This window comes from Gossypium arboreum, chromosome 5, assembly GCF_025698485.1.
Source record: "Gossypium arboreum isolate Shixiya-1 chromosome 5, ASM2569848v2, whole genome shotgun sequence".
Lineage (NCBI taxonomy): Eukaryota > Viridiplantae > Streptophyta > Magnoliopsida > Malvales > Malvaceae > Gossypium > Gossypium arboreum.
In genome coordinates, this window is record NC_069074.1 from 27,017,178 (window position 1) to 27,024,412 (window position 7,235).

Genomic DNA, 7,235 nt, shown 5'->3' on the forward strand with positions numbered 1-7,235 from the left:
ACTATGTCCACAACTACCTCTATATTTATTACTTTAAGCCCAAGGTTCATTGGGTTGCTATTTGCATCCCTCGCAAAACGTAAAAGGGGAGGAAAGACAGCGAACTCAATGAATTCTGGAAAAATTACCGAATGAGGAACTATGCAGTTAATGATGTCTCGATGATTTTGTTCAGAAAAAAACGTATCTCGATCAAAAACCAAGCTTTGTTCAAAGTTATCTACAGTGATTTCGGCGTTGAGATATGGAACATAACGAAACTCTATATCAAAGTTGAAAACATTATCATCGAATTCTTCTAAGTCAAGCTCGTTTCCTTGCCTAATATTCACGTTGTAACATAAAGCCATGGTAGTATCTTGAATTTTTTTTTCTGTGTTATGATATGATTTTGAAAGTGAAGAAATAATACATTTATAGATAGATGTCTTTTAATTATACTCTAATTAGGAATCCAATACATAGATGTGTTTTAATTGTACTCTATTTAGGAATCCAATACAGAAGTGGAAGTTGGAATTAAGTACATGATTTTGACAAAAAAACCTTGCTAGCATTGCCATTAATAAAACCTAAAATTTCTCCGAATCAAAACATGATTTTGAGAAAAAACCAATTTGGTCGCTCCAAGTTTTTATATATCATAAACATCGATATAACAATGAAGCACACCTCATCGCAATTCTTAACAAAGATCCTCCATGTGCAACCACAGGAAAAATACAGAGCCTGATATGCCCATGGTCAAGTACCCTCGACAAGCTCCTTATGCTCAAACCTCTTCTTTGCTTCTGCTCTCCCCGTTATCACCTTCGGCGAGCAGCTGAGCCGAGATACAGGTTTGTCACTGTTCCATTCATGAAACAGTATTCAATGGTGAAGTTAAAAGGTTATGCTTAACATGGATTTGGGTTTAGATTGGAGCCTAAGCACGGTTGAAACGTTGGCATCGACTGCCCTTTGCGGTATTCTACACTCGATATTCCGTGGCCAACCACTTTTGATTCTTGGAGTTGCAGAGCCAACTGTTATCATGTATACATATTTGTATAACTTTGCAAAAGGAAGAGATGACTTGGGGCAGGAACTTTACCTGGCTTGGGTCGGATGGTAAAACGAGTCTCCATTGTTATCGGTTTTGCCAAAGTTTTGGGAAGTACTTGATCTTCTATTTTCTAAGTTGATAAATGTTTTGCAGGGTTCGTGTTTGGACTGCTCTCTTGTTGTTTCTGCTTTCAGTATTCAATGCTTGCACGGTAATTAACCGGTTCACAAGGATTGCAGGCGAGCTTTTCGGCATGTTGATCGGTGTTCTGTTTATTCAGGAGGTTATCAAGGTAAAATCTGATCAAAAGAAAGTAAATCATCTACTATATGAAGTTCTAAACACCAGCTGATGATTCGATTGCAGGGAGTTGTGAGTGAATTTCAAGTTCCTGAACATCAAGATGCGAATTCAGAGAAGTATCAATTTCAATGGCAGGGAGGTCATGGTGGTATGGCACAGGTTTGTCAAGCAAACAAATTCATAGCATTTGACTATTTTCGGATTAAGTATACAAAATAAGCTCTCATAAATGGCTGCTGAATGTTGTACAGGGTGGTTTAGAAGCTTCATTGCAGATTATGGGGTACCTTTAATGGTTGTAGTGTGGACAGCAATGTCTTTTAGTGTACCAAGCAAAGTTCCTTCTGGGGTTCCAAGAAGGCTTTTTAGTCCTCTGCCATGGGAACCTGCATCATCACAACATTGGACCGTAATTAAGGTAACCGTACTCGCTTATCGTATATGTCTTGCAAGAAAAGGCTACAAGATTCAAGGTTCAAGGTTGACAGTGTTATAAATAATCAAATTGGAGGATATGGGAAGGATCCCTCCATTGTATATCTTTGCCGCATTTATTCCAGCTATGATGATTGCGGGACTTTACTTTTTTGACCACAGTGTTGCTTCGCAAATGGCACAAGAAAAGGAATTCAATCTCAAGAATCCATCTGCATATCATTATGACATCTTGCTGCTTGGATTCATGGTAAACCTCATGCTCGAACGGTACCACCACCCGAATTATAAACAATATCTTATCATATACTCACGTTTTACCAACGGGAACATGCTTGCAGACTTTACTTTGTGGACTAATCGGCCTCCCTCCTTCGAATGGAGTCCTACCACAGTCTCCTATCAGTCCTATGCATACTAAGAGCCTTGCAGTTCTCAAAGGGTAGGTGGGTACATACATTCTAAAGCAAAGTTTCCTACCAGATATAATTGAACTGGTTACATGCTTAATTTTTCGTTTTCGAAATGCAGGTCATCCGACAAAAATGGAGGAGAGTGCGAAAGAAAGCATAAAGCGGAAATCTAGTGACTCCGAAATATACAGCAAGATGCAAGCGGTCTTCATCGAAATGGAGAAGAGTCCAGAAGTAAATGATCCTTTATCTTGAAACATTGCAAATGACATTTTAGTCTACAACTCGTAGTTTTGCTTCAACCCCGAATTGCCGGTCCGTATTCTCCGAATACATAGCGATAAGTCTTACACAATGCCTGCATCTAACCTTAACTATTCCAATTACAGACTGCAGTTAGTAAAGAATTAGAAGACTTGAAGAAGGCTGTTATGAAAGGTGAAACTGAAGGAGAAATAAAGGAGCATTTGATCCTGAAAAGCATATCGATGCCTACTTGCCGGTTTGAGTTAACGAACCTTTTGCAGTCACTCCTAGTTGCTGCAATTCATGTGTGACATATTAGCACAATGATATGACTTTCAAAAATCTTTCAAATACTTCAAAAATAATCTAATCATACGTTTGCGATATACATGTCTATATCCAATAACATAGCTTTTTCGTGCATAATAATCTTTTTACTATATTACTCTAAGTTTTCGTTTTTCTTGAATTACCTATATTAACATTTGTGTTTAACACATAAGAATATAACTTTGAAGAATTCTTCACTTACATGAATCAACTTAGAAAAATCTAACCATACCCGTATATGAATAACTTTTTTATACATGATTATCTTGCCAATGAATTTTGTATAACAATGTCTTTTATATTTGTATTTTGCAGGTTTATCCAAAGGATATTGTTGAGGAAGAATGAGATTTGAGATAGAAGAGTTGAAAAACATGAACATCATATAGGCTTCTTAGATGTTTTACTTCTCCTTTTTTCCCCTTGTTTCCTCCATGGTTGAATATGAAAAATTCCACTTAGCCCTTCCAAATAAGTAAAATGGAAATATATTTCCAAGTAAACTACAGAAACATGCATGTAGTGTGTTTCTTTCCACCTTCAACACGCAAATCTATTTCCATGTAAAGTGCGAATCTATTTCATTATTTTTTTTCAAAGGGAAAAAAAGAACTATGGTATATAAAAAATTTGGTTGATTTGTCAACCAGTAAGAATTAAGTTAAAAACTATTTTTTTTGTATTTTATAATTTTTTAATGATAAATTTAAATTAAATTGTACAAACCAGTCAAATCGATAAACTAATAAGTTAATCAATTTAATTATCAATTCAGTTCTGAAAACCATTCCTTAATCACACAAAAAGAAATAAATTAGAGAATTGTCATTTTCAGCATAAAATCCATCCAGGTTCTAATAAAATAATAATTTTGCTGATGAAATTAAAATTCACCAAAATATTTCGTCACTAAAATGCATTTTACTTGTAGTATTAGCAACAAAAGAACCCCTCGAGACTAATATTATACGTGCAAAGATGAGTAATCCCAGAGGCTAAAGAAATTTTCAATTGGCAATATTGTTGTCGAGATAGTGAGATTATTTTTAAAAAAATGATTGGAGAATAAAATATCCTATAATAATAAAATTCTGTCATTGTATAAAAGGCAAAAAAAAAATACAAACAGTGAGGTCCCTACCATAACTCATGCAAACCTCAAACATTGTAATCTTTTTTGATGATGACATTTGAGGTATGGTGTTGAGAAAGATATATTTGGTTTGTTTTAAGTGTTTTCAGCTTGGGATTTTTTAAGCTTCTACGTTTTTTTTACAAGCCCGTTAGTTTAAACTATGGTTGTCAATCCTTTGTCTTTTCTTCAATTACCCATTTACCATTATATATATTCAAAAGAAGTCTCAATAAGTTAGCATTATCCCTAGTGGAGATTTTGTCTCTCGACTCTATTAATATCCCGAGTGTTTAAAGAGGCGACAAGTTCAATAGTGAGAGAGTTTCATTGGGTGTTTGAAGAAGTGGATTTTGCATGTGCACTTGATCATCCACCAAAAAAATCTCAACATTTACATTTGGTGAGATTTAAACCTGTGTCCTACAACGTAGAGGGAACTTATAAAAAAAACTCATTCAAATACCAACCTTATCACGATTTACCAAGACAAGTTATTACTAACAATGCCTAAAACACAAAGCAAGAAGGTAAAGACTTAGGCCCCTTGGCTTTTGACGTCAAAACTATGGTGCAAAAGTGTTTTTTCACCTAAACACAAAAGCCAATATTTAGGTAACTTTTAGCTTTTGTGTTTGAGTGAAAAATATCACAATATCCTTATTTATATTAATTATTTAAAAGGTATATAAAAGTAAATTAATTTATATTTTATGTATCACTATATTAAAATATTAAAATATAATTAATTACTATATTTAAGTTATTAAATGATTTTATGTATCATTAATTTTACAATAGTATATATTAATTACTTAAAATAATTTAAAATTTAAGCTTCATGTACCATTATATTAAATTATTTAAATATCGTATAATTTAACTAATTTTAACATTCAACTTCATATCTAAAATAACATTTTAACCTTCCAACTACAATTTTCTTTTACAACAATGGAGAACACTAAGCACACTTTTAAAAACACTTTTTGACCGAACACGAAACGTAGATATTCCAACAAGAAAAACACTCATACGACATTAACCTTCTGAAGACTTTTTCCTCAAAAATTCTCTGTGGCAGATATAAAGACTTAACCAAGTTTTAGAGAGCTGCCTTATCTATACAAGGCCCAAGCTTGCTGAGCACAATTCCAAGATAGCGTAATTTTTCAAAGCCAATTAAATGTGGGTACGTGTCTCAACAATTTTGATCCTCCAATTTGTTTATCTTAACAAAACAAGCACGTAACGTTCTCATTAACTAGTAAAAACTCAAATGGTAATTTTCTCCGTCAAAATTAAGGTCATTGCACTTATACAACGCGTATGTAGCATGCAATTCCTCCCTATCACACGTATTGCTCAATTACAAGTTGTCAAGACTCCTATCCCTCTTAAAAAGTATAAATATGAAGCTACATCACTTTGTCTAAAGAAAGGTCACTTTATAACTATTACCTCATCTTGGGAAGGCTAATTTATAACTTTTCCTTTCACTTGGGGTGAGAATTGTTATAAATGCCTCACCAACCATGTCTAAGATAAACTCACTTGTCAGTGACGTCTCAACAAGCATGATCTTCACAATCACATGCATGGTTGACATATGGAACGCTTCCACCCTACTTCGCTAAAGATAGGTGTAGAACCATCTCGCATGAAACACACATAGGACTTTATCAAGTCTATAATTGATATGAGTTATTTGCTCAATCAAACCCCATTGATTATGAAAAATTTAGATTACCTATAAATATAAGTTATCTACTCACATTATAATCTAAATATGTAATATAATTTATCGTTTGTTAAACCTTAAATAATCAGTGAACCAATTTTTGTTTATACAATTTACTTTACTTGAAAAAATATTGTGGACATCATACAAAAAATATTAAATGATCGTATGATTTTTTTTTGAATCAGTTCGAAAAATTATAAGTACATCATGGAAAAATCATTACAGTAAGGGAAAAATGCTAGCAATTTAATTAAAGCAAATCTTAGCACATGTCCACTGTTTGAACTGTCATGTTCTTTCTTCTTCCTAATTTTACCCTCAATATTAAAGATGTTTAGACGCTCTTTACTCGACGTCAACTTGCTGCACCACTCTTCATCTAGTAACAAGCCTATGCAGATTACCTTCAATTCATATATAATTGGTTTGTTATCAATACATATTTTCCAACACCACCTAAGCTTGAAGTGATGTTCTTAGCAATACATTCCTATGTTTATATATATTTGAAATTTTCAGTTTGTGCAATTTAAATTGTTTTTAGTTTATTTAAAATTATAATTTACATGTTAGTAACCAAATTAACTCTTAAGTGTAAAAACCAAAAAATTTAATTTAATTATTTCATACAATTATTTTTTTAAATGTCAAGTAGGAAAATTGTTCAGATTTTAAATTAATTGAGTATCCAGGCAAAAAAGAACAATTTACTTGCGTATTTGTGCATGACAAATAGACTTCTAACAAAGCCGAGTTTAACTCAAGCTATATGGAGCTCAAATTTGCTTTGAAAGCTTGAGCTTAAAGGAAAAGATCAGAGCTCATTCAATTAATCCCAATAAACTCGATTACTTAAAGGGAAAAAAATAACACAGTTATGTTTATTATAACCATCGTTGACACCTTTTTATTACACACAAGTGGACTTAATTAGAAAGGTTGTGTAAGATTCTAATGACGTATTTTCTATATAGATTGTGAATGACACCTTTTCGGTTAAGATTGTGATGGAACATGCTCTCTAACTATGCCAACTCACATATCTGAGGCCCACTGGTAGTCTGCATGAATTACTTCATTAAGCATGCATGCACGAAAGGCAATGCAAAGTGCTTTGAGTTGACACAAATTAAATGCTTGTGATTTTAAAATATAAAAAAAAAAAAGGTTAAACTAAATCGTTGGTCACTCTTCTAGCAGGCGTAAGTTTTCAATCTCGTCGTGACATTGAATTTTTTAATCACTCTTTAATTTATTAAATTATTTAAATGGTGTGATTTTTTTAATTGGATAATAATAAATTTAATTATCGATATTCACATATTTTATTAATTTAATCTTTAATTCTTAAAATTTTAAATATAAAATTTAAAAATTATTTAAAAAATAAAAAATGTATATAAAATATTCATAAACTCAAAATATAAAAAATCAGAAAAAAATCTAAAAATCCAAAAGATTATAAATTTTTTCTCAAATTTTCAATAAAAATTGAAAATTAAATTTCTAAAAAATTTGTGAAGGAAACTATAAATGGTACCAAAACATCAATCTCCATGACTCCAAATCAATATGGTGTATCAAGAT

At 32.3% G+C, this 7,235-nt stretch overlaps 1 pseudogene; it reads left to right on the forward strand.

The window, feature by feature from the left end:
- The first annotated feature begins 465 nt into the window (after positions 1-465).
- Positions 466-3,120, forward strand: LOC108450879 (boron transporter 4-like; annotated as a pseudogene).
- The last annotated feature ends 4,115 nt before the right edge of the window (positions 3,121-7,235 follow it).